The 16,917-nt window shown below is 39.6% G+C and overlaps 1 protein-coding gene across 1 annotated transcript in view; it reads left to right on the forward strand.

Annotated features, from left to right (window-relative positions):
- The window catches only part of METTL15 (methyltransferase like 15), a 1,979,089-nt gene that overhangs the window by 1,897,424 nt on the left and 64,748 nt on the right, over positions 1-16,917 (forward strand). The window lies entirely within an intron of this gene.

A 16,917-nucleotide genomic window follows, 5' to 3' on the forward strand; every position in this document is an offset into this window, starting at 1 on the left:
AGGCAGTTAGCCTAGTATTCACCTATGAACCTATAAGTACATTTTTTTAGAAGATGCCCTGCAAAAATACTATTGTAGTATCTACTGATTTGCTGTATCACCTTAAGCATGTAAACTGATATTTTCCTGTCTTGGTCTGAGCTTCCTTCAGAAATGTCATTGTTTAGCCTGCTAACCAGCTCATGGTGCACAGGCATATCCAGTAGTCTTTATACAACTTGTAGGCTTGAGAATGATCCTAGAGTGCTGCTCCAGCTGGTTAGGAGAACAGAGGAAAGATGAACTGGAAGCCCATTACCTGCTCAGTTACGTTACGAAAGTAGCAAGTTACAGTGATGTATTTGTTCCACCATGGATGGCATCCTTGCATGCATATTAAGGAGGGCTTGTGGAGGAAGATGGTTCCCGTTGCTAGAATGATGAAGCAGCAAGTACTTTACCACCAGCAGTATTTGCCTTTGTGGCATATAGAGTTCAAGAACAGAGAGGTTTGCGAAAAGTTGCTAGAAGATGGACAAAAGATGAGAAAGATCTGAAGTGAGAGATGCCTTGGGTGGGCAAACAAAATAAAAAAAAAAATAAAAAAGATTGACTTTATATCTTAGTCTGTACATAGTGATTCATAAATTCAAGTAATTTTGTGCAGTTTCCCCCTCTGTTTGCCTTTTTGTTGTGTAATGATTAGGTATTTAGACCAGTTTTAGTTTTGTTCATTCAAGCATAAACAAGTATTATGCATTTATAGTTTGTTATGTAATTTATCTTTTGCAGTATTTTTGTATCTACAGCCTTAGATTTTAATGGATATTTGTAGTACTGTTTGCCTTTTTGTTCACAGAAACAGGACATTTAACAGCTGTTTTAAACAGTCAGGGATATGTACTTCCTTGCAAAACGCTGATAGGTACACTAAATACAGTCTTAAAATTCCTTATGCAGCAAGATTACTTTTTTTTTTCCCATACAGTCTTATTTTTTTGTTTGTTTTTATATTGAGAATGAAAGGTTCTAGGTTGCAGCATAGTTAAAATTTCTGACTGATGAAACTTTTAACAGTAATATAATGCAGTCATGACAAAAGGACACGAGTTGTGTCGACATATTAAACATGATGCATATTCAGCAGATGAATTTCAGAAAACAGGTGCAGGATCTGAATTAATTTTTAAACGTTGCTATTCTCACACACTCAAAGGATTCCAATACATCACACTGACATTCACAGCGTGCTACTAACTCTAAATGAAGCTTTGACATCCAGCACATTTCACCATGCAAAACAATTCTAGTTATAAAATATTATTGTCTGGCTGTTAAAATGTAATTTAATCTGTTGCTGTAGTGCATCATTCATTGAGGCATACAGTTTTGTGAATGAAGTCTGCTTTTACCCATTCATACAAGCACTGCTTTGGAACAGTATGAAGCAGGCAATATTGTATGTGCCCCAGGGTCCGAACCGACTCAGCCTGCTTGATGAGTTGCCAGTACTGAAAGAAATTATATTTTATGGAATACTTGGGCCTTTGCACTGTACTTTTGTTGCCATAACAACTAGATGAAGCTGTTATGTTATTCCTTAATGCACAAGGCAGCTAGCTGGAATAGTTTTATGTTGCCGCTGTGTTCTTTCCTGTTTATTAATATTCGTTTTTTTAATATATGACCAGGATGCATAATTTCATTTTCAGAGCAGCATCAGCTTCTCTGAAGCTTTAACATTTGAGGGTGCTGGGAAGCCGAGCGATGGTGGGGTGTAGCTTCAATGAAAATTATTATCTAATGTTAATGACTGTATTAGAAAGAATTTAAAATAGAAGAGTGATTTTAATAGGTGGTATGAACCAGCTTGATAAGGAAACAGTGTAAGCACACCACCTGAGTATGATAAATTAAATGTTGCAGACCATCGTCCAAGTAAAAGTGTGGAACTTAAGTTTCAAGCAGTGGTCATTGTTTTTCTTTATTCTGTTTTTTTTTTTCCTAAGAACTGCTGTGCAAAACTCTGCATTGTCTCAGCAGAACATTAATGGAATCTATAAAAGCTCCACTTGGTAACACAAAGACGTAGGCTGACATCAGCAAAGTCCCAGTGCTACCAGGAGAGGCTGGTTTGAAGGTTTTTTTTAGAACAAAGACAGGTAGTAAAATAGAATTCCTCTATATTCAGCACTGCTGGAGTCATTTTTTCCCTCTCCCATAGCATTAATATGGTTCAAGACTCAAATTTTAATGCAGAGAAACTGAAGAGTTTTGATAATTAAACCATATAATGTCCATCAGTTGATTTATATAATTTCAGTTTAAGATAACTGACTTATTATGGGACTGATTTCCAGTTTTTGGGGGTTATGTACTGTCAGCTAGGGTGCAGAAATTTCCCTGGGAGAATATAATTCTGTCCTGAAAAGAATTCTGCATGGAAATAGTTACACAATGAAACAGGAGACTATTATTTTATGCCAGCTGGGTGGCTAGCTTTGTTTAGTACATATGTCAAAGACATAGATTTGTCAGAGGCTTTGCAGTTGTATTAGGTCTTGACCATATAGTTACCCAGGACAAGGAAGATGAAATGTTACATCTTATTTTCAGTGGTGTCTTGTTATAATATTAATCTGCTTACTCCAAGCCAAAGACAGATGATATAGTGTCTTTCTAAAGTGAGGTACTATAGTTTCACCAAATTTTGTAGAGCTAATTAATTTTGTTAACCATTTTATTAAACCATGTAGCTTTGTAGAGCTAATTAATTTTATTAACCATTTAATTAAATTGTGTAGAAATATTTCTGACTTCGTGTATGACCTGGGAAAATATTGTTTAGGGTTTATTAGGTGACAAAATACCATTTCATGAAATAAATGAGGAACAACTGTGTGTAACTAATGTAAATCCAGCAAAAAAGTTTAGATATAATATAGTGGGCATTTCACTCTTGAAGGCTTTTACATCAGTAATGACGCAGGTCTTGGAAAAGTAGTGTAGGTACAGTAGACTCCCTCTATATGCTGGGACCGGACCTTAGGTGGATGAACGAATGGCTGGTTAATCAGAAAAAGCTTACCAAATAACATTTATAGGTTATAAATCAACTAGATAAACATGATTTGTGGTAGTATGCATTTTTTTAATGAATATGAAGTCTAAAACTCAAATGTCTGTCATCATTTAGCCTAGAGGAGGCGGAAGTGTTGATATTCTCTGTTGTCTTTTGCTAGGGCTATGGTAGAAATTTGATTGCCAGTTATAGAGAGGCTGGATAAGAGGGAGTCTACCGTAGTTTGAAAAACAACCTGTTTGTTTTTGCTCACAAAGTAATTTACTGCATTGCTTAAGTCTTTTACATTTAAAGTTTTTTTCAGTATTTTGAAGAATGTCCTATGTGTGTTTAAAGGAACCACATCTGGTTATACTTAGATTAAGGTAAGATTTATTGCCAGAGTATTTGGAATTGTACTCCATCTTCCAGAATATAACCCTCTCCCCTACCCTAGAAGTTGCATTGGACAGCATACCTTGTTAGTACTTTATATATACATAGAGAGAGAGTGTAAACTAATACAGAGTAAATATAGTTTATCATCCCCAAGGGCAGTGAACAATTCTCTTAAAGAAGAACAAAACAAAAAAGGGAAACTGAATTGTATAGGAATAATTTACTCCTAATGTCAGCATATTAATTATTAAAATACACCATTGTCAGTGCTACTTCAAGCTGGTGTGGCTTGTTTAAACCACGGTTTATAAAGTTAAAATAAGAGATACACGCTTTTTCCCTTGCCCGAGCTTCATTAGATCTGGTGAAGCTGATAAAGTGCTGACAATGGCGAACACTCATCTCTTGTTTTAACTTAATAAACTGTGTTTTAAACAAGCAATGCCAGCTTGAATACTGTTTTCTTATCTTGTTAAGAATGCAAAGTGATTTAAGGCATAAATCTTGCATAAGACGTTTTGACAACAGGTTATTTTATTAATTCGTATGTTGATTTCAAGTGTAACTGTTCCTATACAATTAGTTTACCCTTTTTTGTTGTTGAGATATATTTGTTTGTGTGACTCTATCAAATTTAATCTTAACATCAAACAATCGGCACACAAAATGCTGCCTACGTAAGAGCGGAAAAAAAATGATGCAATGGGCATGCTCCAAGACAATCAACATTTTTATATGGGGGCCTGTGCATCACCCTGCCCATCTCCTGCTGATTGTATATGCCAATGCTGTAATTGTACAATACCAGGGAAAGGGCATATTCCCCAACCTCAGTATTATGTCAGTCTTGTCAAAAGATGACTCTGCTTTCCTGTCAGCCAAATTTAGAAAGCTTAAACAATTATTTCTTTATGGAGTACTTTATGTGTATATATTTATATCATATTATTGAGTTTTCAGAAACTTGAAACTCATATGGATGAGACCATAAAAAAAAAAAAAAAGCAAATCTATGTCTTTGCAGGTGGGGAAGCCTCCCCTACACCGCCCTTCACACCCCCTGCAAATTATATATTATATTTATATATGTGTGTGTGTGAGTATAGATATATATATATATATATATATATATATATATATATATATATATATGGGTGGCCCCAGTGGTGCAGCAGTTAGCGTTGTCAAATAACAGCAAGAGGTTCTCTGGTTTGTTTTTTTGCTGGGGTGCCTTCTGTGCAGAGTCTGCATGTCCTCCCTGTGGTCACATGGGTTTCTCCTGGGTACTCCAGTTTCCTCCCACATTCCAAAAACGTGCAGTAGGTGGATTGGACACACTAAATTGGCCATAGGTGAGAGTGTATGTGCGAGTGAGTGGTATGAATGAATTACCATGGCAAGGCTAGACACCTGGTAGTGTAAACCTTAGCTTGAGATGATTGTCACTGCTGAAGTGACACCCTGATCCCATGTGCAAAATGGAAAAAGGGGTTGAGGATGGATGGCTCTCTATATATATATATATATATATATATATATATATATATATATATATATATATACAGTGGGGAAAGAGAAAATTCCCAGATCCCCAGTGTACAGCAATTTTGTTTTGATAAAAAGTCAGTGTGATCAGCTGATTTGAGGTCTGCTGCACCAGCATTTTTTTCACTTTGAGAAGACAGCTTCTCAATGGGTTGTAGGGAGCTCTCTCTCTCTCTCTCACACACACACACACACACACAAATAAATATATATATATATATATATATATATATATATATATATATATAAGGGTCTACTTCGTAACAACGAAAGACCAGAAGAACAAAACGCAAAACACTGAGACGAAAACAATGAAACCCCAGAACACCGAAAAATACGTACATTTACAAAATGCACATAACACACAAAAACACAGACACAACTGCCCCACACTACTAAACAAAACACCCTACACTAATGATAGGCAGGGGGCAACCCCCCTGCACCCCCCACTTTAATATTCTAACTCCAAGATCGCACAAACAGATGCACCAGGCAAACACACACCCACACAGTACAGTCCCTCACACACACACACACACACACACACACACACACACACACACACACACACACACCACAGTCACAATACACACTTACACACAGCATTTCCCCTCACAAATACACACACACACACACACACTTACCTGCAGCAGAACACGAAAAGTGCTAATTCAAACTTCCGTAATTCTGGTCTTTCGTCCAACTCAAGTAGACCTATATATATATATATATATATATATATATATATATATATATATATATATATATATATATTTATTTATATAAAACCTCTGGGTTTTTTACGACATAATGAGACATTCTTCAGATTTAAACTGCTATTGAGATGGTTCGCCGGCTCTGACCTGTTTAGTAATGGAAAGCTAAATATTGATGTGCTTTGCATGGTTGAGTAGATGCAGAGATGGCCACTTTGTTGTAAATTATCTGTATTTTTTAAGGTCCTGTGGCAAGGGAGGAAGGTGTGTGAAGGATTTTGCCCTTTTGGAGTTTAATGAGAAGTAGACTGGGATCTGAATTTTCCTTGTTTTATTTGATAAGGACAAGTCTAGTAGTTAGTGGGTTTTATTTATAGATTCAGCAAAATGTTTATCAGATTTTTATTGTGGTGGTGAAGAACCCCAAGATACTCAAGGGTGTCTTCTTGTTCTGTTTTAGTACCTTTGTAGCATATGATAGTAAGGTTCTTGTATACATCAGGTGAGTGGCATGCACTACATAAATCATGCTATTAGTTTTGGATGCAGTGATAATTTTTTAATATTGATCATTCAGGATTCTATTAAAGAGAAGGTGCTCTAAAGTCTTTTTAGGTATTATGTAATGAAGGAAACATATAAGTCCAGTATCATCAGCGCACTGGACTTAGTGACCACAACATTTTCCCATGTTGTAATGAATATGGACATTAGAATTGGCCTAAGCACAAAAAACATGGCATACAACTGAAGTCACAGAGAGAATTTTGCATTTTGTGCTGGTAGCTTGTAAATCAGTCCATATTATGAATGCCTCATTTATCTCAGAGAATCTCCATTCTTTGGAATAAGCTTCCCATCCATGTGAAGCAGAGCCCTTCCCTAACCCTAGTCAAGTGCAACTTGGACCATGGATAGAAATCGGACATTTTCTCCTGCTCTGACACCTATGTCTCTGATGGACAGAGTCAGCCATTAAATTATACCCTAACATACACCATTTAAAATAACCTCAAGTCACAATCACTCATGGGATACATTTGGATTGTATGTCTAGCCTTATAAAAGCCCCCGTGGTTGTTAACCTAGTATGTACCTATAAAATTATGAGCTATTCCTGACATGTATGCTGACTTGGTTGTCTTGTGAAATGCTGTTCCGGTGCTCTTCTAAGTTATACTGCTTGAGATATTTACAGAAATATATTTATGCATATATGCATACTTTATTGTGAGATGAAGTGTCATGTGATACCCTTCTGGTGAAGTTATTATAAGGAATATTAATGTGGCACTTATTTTAATGTGTCACAAAAATCACACTTTTCCACTTAATCACTACATTTGGGTAAGTAGTCATTCCTGACCTGTGTGGCAACTGGCTTTTGAATTATGTTCCACATTGCTTACTAGTGTCTAATATAGTTGCATAACTAGATTTTTTTATTGCTGCTGAAGTATACATATCTGCCAAATGGTGATAGTCAGACACTAGATATCTTTACCAGTTTTTTCAGCAATTATGTAAGTTCTTATTTGATACTATGAAGCACCATCAGCTCTGCCTTGATCAGTTTAATAAGAAAAATATCAATATGGTATATATCCAGAGCATGTCATTTAAATAAGGTCACATTTTCTCAATTACACAACAGCCACATTTGGAACAGAAGCCATTCCTGTGCCATTTGCTGACTTTGAACTGTGAAATACTGTTCCACAGTACTACTGAATGGACAGTTCCTGAGATATGTGCATAAGTATGAATCTGAGGTTGTCATCCATTCCTCAACTGATGGGTCTTTGATCCAACCTTGAATCTGACTTCGGCCACTTCACTAGACTTTGGCTTTGTAATTGAATGGCTCTGTAGCTGAAGCTCCTCCCCTTACCCACAATCCTCTCTTCTGCTGAAATAACTCAGATCTTGTTTGCTGCTTCAGCATTTGGATGTGGTCACCTGTGGTTCAAGTAACTTGTGAGATAGATAACTATTTCCTTTTATATTGTGGTAATTTTTCTGTAATTTTCACTTATATTTTTCTCCTACCATTCCTTAGTAACAATAAATAAATAAATAAAATAATATATGTTATCTATTTATTTGTCTTCTAGGTGCTGGACCTTGTGCCCTTTGCTTTCCTCGCTCCCTGTTAGGTACAGCTTTCACATGCCACCGTTAATATTCCATTATTTCTTGCAGTTGCATACCTCTTACCATTGTTGGTATTTTCCTTTTTCCTGTTGGTTTTATACACACACACACACACACAGATATATGTATGTATATATATATATATATATATATATGTATATATATATATATATATATATTTTTTATAGGGGTGATTGTTTTCCTTGTGGAGTTATCTAAAAGTGTTGGATAAACCAACTGGCTTCAAAAAGTACTCTTTATGTGGACACAAAGTCCCTAACTCAGATGCTCACTCTAAGTGCGTCTACTGCCTCACAGCAGGTCATATTACCACCAGTTGTGAGATTTGTGCAATTTTAACCATAGGGTTGTAGTAGAGTGCAAAAACAAACTAATTTTGAAAGGATTGCTTCCCTCCACTTATTACACTTCATCTGGAGCTCCCTCCTCATCCAAGAAATCTTCGTAGTCTACCAAGAGGGATGGGGCTGACAAAACAAAGGATTCAAGGAAGCATTCCTGTGGTCACTCTCCTCCTTCAGATTTGGCTCTGCCCAAGAAAATCACAAGATCATCGGATATGACCATGCCAAAACCAAAACCATTGGATCCAAATGTCCCTTGAGATCTGACTTGAAATAAATCCAAGTCTCCACATACAAGGTCTAAATTCTCTTTGCAGTCTGTTATTTTGAGAATACAGCCACCTTTCTTGCAGGAGGTACCTCAAAGTGTATTCCATCCACCCTCGACCTCTTCATCCCTCAGGTTATCTAGGAGCCTAACAGAAGCAGATGTGGACAAGATAATGAGAAAGTTTCTTGGGTCCCAGATTCTTTTAGGAGTTATCCTGGCTCTGTCTACTATTGGACCCATGAGCCTACTTCCAGTTCAACCCCAGCTTTTGACTGCTACTTTGATCCATCCCCTGTTTTCAGAGACTAAAGACCCGAGAATTATGAGCTTGTCTGTGTCAGATGTGAAGGTATGGCCTTTGACTCCAGTACCTTCTCTGCTGCAGATGGCTCCAATTCTATCAGAGCTAGAAGGATCGCTGAGCCTATAGCATCCGGCACTGGATCCCGGGGTTTGGGTTCAACTGTGATATTGCCAGGAGCCAAAGACGAAAAATGTGGATGACAGCAAACAAACCAAAAGGATCTGAGCCAGAAGACAGCAGAAACCAAGTCCACGCTGGAATGAATGTAACACAAACTTTAATAATCCAATAAATACAGGTACTTATCCAAAGTGTTTGATTATTGGTGGGTCATGGTCATATGATTAGTTAAGGAAGGGTATTTAATGTTGGGAGAATTGTGTAGCTGTGATTCTGATGAAGTTTATGACGAAAGCTCTTAATCCTGTGTAACTACCTGTATTTATTGGAGTATTAAAATTTGCATTACATTCATCCCAGCGTGGACTTGGTTTTTGCTGTCTTCTGGCTCGGATCCTTTTGGTTAGTCAACTGCGATATTTTTGGAGCCATTCGTTCCTTTGCATCGAGGCAGAATCTCTGGGAGATTAGGTTCCATTCTGTGCAGATGGCTTTGGCACCGGCCAGTTTGGGACTTGGTTCCCCCATTACCTCTTCCTTTGAGATAGTGAAGAGAGCATTTTCCACCTCCGTGGATAAGACATCCTTACCCACCTCATGTCCACCCCTCCTCAGCTGACTACTGTGGATCCTGAGTCTTTTCATACTGTCCCATCAGGACAACCAGTCTGGTCAAGCCCAGAAACAGTCCACATTCAGAACTGTGCTTGTACTTCCAGGTTTTCCCCAGAACCTCCCACCAGTGAGCCTTCTTGGAAATATACATGTAAAAAGAGACACTTAGACATAGACAAAGGATTCTTTAACCAAATACACTGAAATCTTCAAACTTTTGAGACAGAAAGGTGGTTGCTCTTCCAACCTCCATTCCTAAAAGAAGTTAGTGTTTCTTAAGGCTTTTGGGGCAAGCTCACCTAAGTCCTGATAGTCCCCCCAGCAGATGGCATGGTGCACTTCATCTCCCGCCAGGCTTGGAAGAATCCGAATGTCATGGTGGTTATCCCTAAGAGGCAAGATAAGTGCCTCATTGTGCAGAAGGATAGGGCCTATTGGAGCAAGGGTCCCACAGTGAATACTATAGATGTAGCAGTGACCACCTAAGAAGAACTCGCTGAACAGAATGATTCTATCCATACTCTGAACAGAAAGTCCAGGGCGCTGGACAGATTTGGGAATTTTGCCCATGCTTCTGCAACATTTGCCGTCTGAGACTTCAGAGAGAACTGATCAAGGGGTTTTCCAATACCCTCTCATGGTCCGTGTCTGTGGAGGACAAGAAGATGGTTTCTTCACAAATGGCCACCCGCCAGTCCCTGTTAAACACTGCAGTGTGGCTAATTTCTCCTGCTTCACAGGGAACTTCGAGAAATGCAGGTTCAGGAATTGCTGTAAGAAGGCATGCCTGTATGCATCTTTGTGACATTGTGGACCCCTTCAAGAAGTCATTCATCAGTGCTCTGTTTAATGGTTCTACCTTGTTTAGCCCTAAGGTGAAGGAACCTCTCTCTGAGTGAGCAGGATGGGAAGACATTATCTGCCATAGGAATACATTTTTCTACAGCTCAAAGGAATTTTTTCTCCTGGAATCAGAGAGAAGGCAGAAAGATGTGGTTGCAAAAGACACAAGGGTATTCGTAGGACTGCTACAGAGATAAGATTCCCCAATGACAGAGGAGGGAACTCTAATGGAAAACGTTGCCTCCGTTGCAGAAGTGGCTAGTAACATCATGGCTTCAGAGGTCCTTTTTCTGAGAAAAGCGCCCCTGAAGGGTTACCCAACTGCTGCATTCTAGACGCAGTCAGGGGGCACTTAGCTCTGCACCCAGAAGTCTGGACAGCCATTACCAAAGATACTTGAGTGCATTGAATATCCAGAGGTTATTACATACCGTTTTTTCATTTACCTTCCCAACAGATTAAAAGAATTCCAGACATTCCACCCAGTCAGAGGAAAGCAGCAGCCATAAAAGTAGGAAAGCTGCGGAGGAAATGGTCATCCAAGCAGTCCCACAGACAAACAAGGATTCAGAGCCTATTCAAGATTCTTTAGAGTGCCAAAAAAAAAACAGGGGACCCAAGACCAATTTTGGATCAAATTTGCAATCTGAATCAGTTTGTAAAACACTCAAAGTTTTGGATGGTCAAGGTTCAGTCCATTCTGCCACTGTTGCAAAATGACGATTGGATGTGCTCTGTATATTTCCAGCATGAGTACTATCGTATCAAGATACACAGGCATTCCAAGAGATACCTGCGTTTCTGGCTGGGAGCCAGTCACTATCAGTTCAGAGCTCTGCCCTTTGGTCTCACCACAGCCCCAGGGGTATTCACCAAGTGCATGGCAGTGGTCACAGCTCACTTGAGACTGCATAAATTCCAGGTGTTTCCTTACCTAGACAATTGGCTCCTTTCTGCTTCCACCAAGCCTCTACTGATTTAGGCCAGGGATTACTTGCTCCATCTTTGTACTCAGCTGGGCATCACAGTGGACTATGCCAAGTCTCAGCCCTCCCCTACTCAAGATCTGGAATACATTGGTGCTCTTTCAGATATGGTGACACAAATTGCAAGCTTACCACAGACAAGGTTAAGCAGTCTAAGGAACCAAGCATTGCACATTGTCTTTCTTCCTTCTCCTCCAGCCAGGCTGGTATTACAGCTTCTTGGATCAGTGGCAGCCTCAGTAGCAAGATTTTTCATGAGGGTACTGCACTGGACCCTTGCAGTGCAATGGTCAGTATGGCATCACCCTCTGACTGCACCTATAAGAATTACAAAGATCTACAAACAACACTTAGCCTGGTGCTATGAGCTGTAGTCCTTCTCTTCTTCTCCTTCTTTTTACCTCTGCCATAGCTGATATACAACTTCATTTAGATTATGTTTATGGCTGAGTGTATTTTTGGGATAACTGGTACGTTAACTAGAAGGCAAAGTCGATCTGAGCTATTTCAGCAGAAGAGAGGATTATGGGTAAGGGTAGGAGCATGAGGTGCGGAGCCAAAGTCTAGTGAAGTGACCGACATTTGATCCAATGTCAGATCCAAGACCCATCAGTTGAGGAAGGATGAAAACAGACAACACAGATGCACAGTTGCAGTGAGTATGTAAGTTTTAGTTTAATATATGTATATATATATATATATATATATATATATATTGATTAAGTACAAACATCTGCACAGTAGTGGTGATATCATAGAAAGGTTTTCTAGCTTTATGTAAGTTTTTGTTTGATAACATAAAGTACCATATAAAATTTTTCATGGCCATGTTTTTTGTCAAAAATACTTACATGGCTTATATTCATAATGTGGCTTAAAAATGAATCATACTTTCTAATTTACTTACCAACACATTTGGTACAGCAGTCATTCCTGACCTATGTGCTGATATGGCCTTTGAAATGGTGTTCCACAATGCTACTAAATGGACAGTGCCTGGAGTATTTGCATAAATATGATTATCCATATTTTGTAAAAAAAAAAAAATAAAAACAACATACTATATAAAAAAAAGTCAGGAGTTGGTATGATACGTTTCTTATAAACTTTTTAGAGAAATTATTACAAAATAAATGATGAAATTACAAAAGTAAAGATCATTATAAAAGGTCTAAGAACAGTGGGAGACAGCAGATTACATTTTGACAACTGTGAATATACCAAACCAGAGTCAGAGAGTAGTATTCTGAAGCTCTTCTAATTGTAAAGTGTATGCATACTCAGGATCATGGGGACAAATCATATCACACTGATCTGTACACAACGTAAAGTATTGCAGTCTTTCCTTACAAGACTAATTGTAAGGGTGAAAACCTATAAACAAATGCTGCAAGAATTGCCATTATATTCTGTATCTCATGGACTATATATCTGCCTGGTGTTGGAACACAATTTATCTTCCAGTTCTTCTACAAAGCTTTTGTCTAAGATGCAGCTTAACTGGAAACAAATTATATTAGTATGCACACACACACAAAACAGATGTGTGCATGTAATGATGTGAAAAAAAATATATATATATATACATATATATATATATATATATATATATATATATATATATATATATATATATATATATATATATATATAGATATAGATATAGATATATATATATATATATATATATATATATATATAAAATGTAGATATGTACACACACACACATACGTTCAGAAACACAGAAACAGACTGACATGTATCACCCACATTATTGACTGTATACATCTCAGTTGTTTGGTTTAGTTGTGACCAAATTAATGGCTAAATAGGAATAGTAATATATTTTATCTCAGTGGTGTCAGACAGATAAATTGACCCATGTCACACACACCCACATATGGGTTCCATTCTGAAGCTTGAAATACTGAAATCTCGAATTTCAGTATTTTAAGCCCAAGAAGCCGAATCCACATAATAGCGAAAGTTTAGAAGCGCAAAATTTAAAACCTCGAATACCGGAGGTTTTGAATTTCGCTCTTCTAAATTTCCACTATGGTCATGTATTCAGATAAGTGTGTGTGTGTGTGTGTTAAGGGTTTGGGTAGGGGCTGTGGTGTGTGTCAGTGTGTTTTGTTGCTGTGATGTGTGTGTGCGCGAAGAGAAGGTAACTTGTGTGGTGGTGTTTTGTGTGTGTTTGTATGTAGTGCGACCTCGGAGTGAGAATATTTAAGTAGTGGGAGTTGCAGGGGGGCTTGCCCCCCTGCTTTCATGTAGTAGAGTGATTGTGTGTGTTTGTGTGGTGGATGGTGTGTGTGTGTGTGTGTGTGTGTGTGTGTAGTAAAACAGCAAAATTCAAAACTTCCGGTATTCGAGGTTTTGAATTTCGCGGTTTTTAGTTGTCGTTGTTTTGTGGATTCCACTTCTTGGGCTTGAGATACTGAAATTCGAGATTTCAGTATTTCGAGCTTCTGAAGTGAATCCCCACATACACACATGTACCCACCAAGTTGTAGCCAGTGTATTAACTGTATACATTTAAGATGTTTAATTGTGGTAAGATGAATAACAGAAATAACAGAGCAATATTTCATTTTATTGGTGTCAGATCCATATTCTGCAACCAACTGTAACCCCATAAGTACACATATGTAAACACCAATTACAACCACTTTACTGACTGTTTACACTTCAAATTTGTGATTGTGATACAATGAATGAATAAGTACATTAATAATGGCCATACTAACATTTTATGTTGGATTCATTAACAGCTACATAATAGCGTGCTTTTTGATATTCTTTAAACAGTTCTATATAATGTGTATAGCTGCAAAACAGACAAACAGCAGAATATGCTAATAACAGTATAAAGAGCAAAAGTGCATGCTAATTGACCAATCCAACATGGCAGAGCTATTCAGGAAGCTAAAAAGCATTAGTGTATACTCAGTATTGCCATTTGCCCTGAACTCAAAATTATTTGGAATACAGGCACTAATACCCTTAGAAAAAAAAACATGTTAGGGGTTGCCGCTATTATTATGCTGTTTATGCAACAGGCATTAAATCACGCTGCTGCAGTTGCTGCCAGACCTTGGGCGTGAAGAAGGATATTTAGACCTGTTTGACTTATTGTGGACTGCATGACACAGCAGTTGCTTAATGATACAGGGTGAACTGGGAAGCACTAGAGGAAATATGCAATCTCTGCTGCCCTTACCTTAGGCCCCAGGGATATCGTAAGGAACAAATTCCAGTGGAAACAAAGGTATGTGTACCATTATGTATACTAGCTACTGGTACTTTCCAGTTATCCATATTAGGACTGTCACAGGTATCAGCCTTTGGAATATCACGTCAGCTTTTAACTGCAGTGTTACAAAATGCAAGGGTTCACATCTGTTTCCCATGCACTCCACAGAAGAGAGCAAGATCAATGTAGGAATTCTATGCAATATCACACTTCCCTGAAGTACTGAATATCACAGATTGCACATACACGCAAATAAAAGCCTCAGTTGGTGAACAGGGAAGGGGATACATCAACAGAAAAGGTTATGCACATACACACAAATAAAAGCTTCACTTGGTGAACAGAGAAGGGGGTACATCAACAGAAAAGGTTACCACTTTACAAACTGTTATGTTGTCTCTAATGCCAAGAGTTCATCTATAATGTCTGTGCAGGTAAGTCAGGAAATTTGCATGACTCACACATATGGCACACCTGTGAGCTTGTACACAAGGTTTGCTAGGGTTGACATTCCTCAAGCATAACTAGTGGGAGATACAGCTTATGCACTGGAGCCCTGGCTCATGACACCCATGAGAAACTCGCGCAACACCACTGAACAAGGGTATAATGAGGCCCATGTTCAAACTAGGAATATCATGGAATGTGTGTTTGGATTGCTCAAATCAAGGCTTTAATGTTTAGACACATCAGGAGGTTCATTGCAGTATGACCTAAGCAACTCTGCTGAGATAATTGCAGATGTAATGTGATCCTATCTCGCCTACATTCTCTACAGATGGGTTCAGAGCCGATCCTCGGCTCCGACTCGGCCGCTATACAATAGAACGCAGTCTCTTATTGGCTGAGTTACCTCGTATCCCAGGATGCACCACTACTGCTTCCCCAGATCTCGTTTGCCGCTTCTGAAGCATAGACGTGGTCTCGGACTTGGCTGAGCTAAGTGCCTCTTAGTCAGATTTTTTTCTGTCTAGTTTTGTGCTAAAACTTACCCAAAAGCTGTTTAACAGCTACTTATTGTTGTGTGACTGTGTATTTAAATTTTTTTTGTGGTAAAATTGTATTTTTTGTGGTACTTAAGTGATCCCGTTTAAGTTAGAGGGGCCTTGCCCTATCCTAGGCATTTTAGTTAGAGTCTAGGCTGTCCTTGTGTAGTTTTTGTAGTTTAGTGTGTTTGTAGTTAGATAGCCATGTCGAAGGAACATTAGACCATCAGGTTTTAAGAAATGTTCAAAATGTAATTATAAAATGTCCATTACGGACGACCATTCATTGTGTGTCTACTGTCTGGGCCCGAAGCACCTCCAAGAATCCTGTAGCGTTTGCCACGCTTTTTCCTCTCGCGTCCTCCAAGAGAGGAAAAATAAGTTAATTTTGAAAGGGCTTATTACCCCTTCCTTTGAGGAAGCCCTATCTTCTTCTTCTTCCCCTTCGAGGAAGAAAAAGTCTTCGGCTCCGACCAGCCCGTCGGATCCGGCAGCTAAAAAGTCACGGCAGGCTTCTCCGTCGGCTCCACGGACTTCAGAGCCGAGGGCGGAACGGTCTGCCTCGATGTCTCCAGCCTCGACTCCTCTGGCTTCCCGAGTCGAGAGCTCGGGCGTCGAGAGGCGAGTCATCTCCATCGGCTCCACTGCCTTCGGAGCCGATGGAGGTTGCCCGCTCAGACTCTTCCCCTTCGGTGCCGAAGTCCACATCGGCTCCGAGGGAAATTGCAGTGGTAGTGGAATCTCCCTCGGCGCCGATACTTCTCGAACCCATACGGAGCCGGTCCCCCAGTCTTTCGGAGCCGGCGGAGAAGTCGACTCGGACCCGGTCGGTCTCTTCTCGGTCGTCGAGGATGTCTGATTCGATTTAGACAGGGTGCTTCAAAGGCTTTTTCAGTCTCCGGTCTTTGCAAAATTGATCTCGGCTCCAGCCCAGTCGGCTCCGGAGCCGATTTCCCATCCTGTTATCTCGGTTCCTCCTCCAACAGCTTCGGCGCCGTTGGAGTCAGTGTTGGTGGAGCCGGTGGAGGTTGTCGGGTCGGTTCCGACCCTAACTCCAACCCTGCCCTCTGGGTCGGGGTTCGGTACGCGGACCTCCTCTGTCGGCCCCGGGGGGGACGCTTCGGGACCGATCCTTTCGGTTCCGAGCCTCCCTCTCGGTGCGTCGGCTGCGGGAGTTCCGACTGCAGTTGTGGCCTCGGGGGTTGAACCATCCCAGGACTCTGGGGTCCCGCCTTCGAGGCCATGAGGAGTGCCTTGGCCAAATCCTCTCTGGCCACTTCTACCATCTCACCACCACCTTCCCTTGGCACGGAG

The sequence above is a fragment of the Protopterus annectens genome, chromosome 17.part0 (genome assembly GCF_019279795.1).
Source record: "Protopterus annectens isolate FY-2018-M chromosome 17.part0, PAN1.0, whole genome shotgun sequence".
Lineage (NCBI taxonomy): Eukaryota > Metazoa > Chordata > Ceratodontiformes > Protopteridae > Protopterus > Protopterus annectens.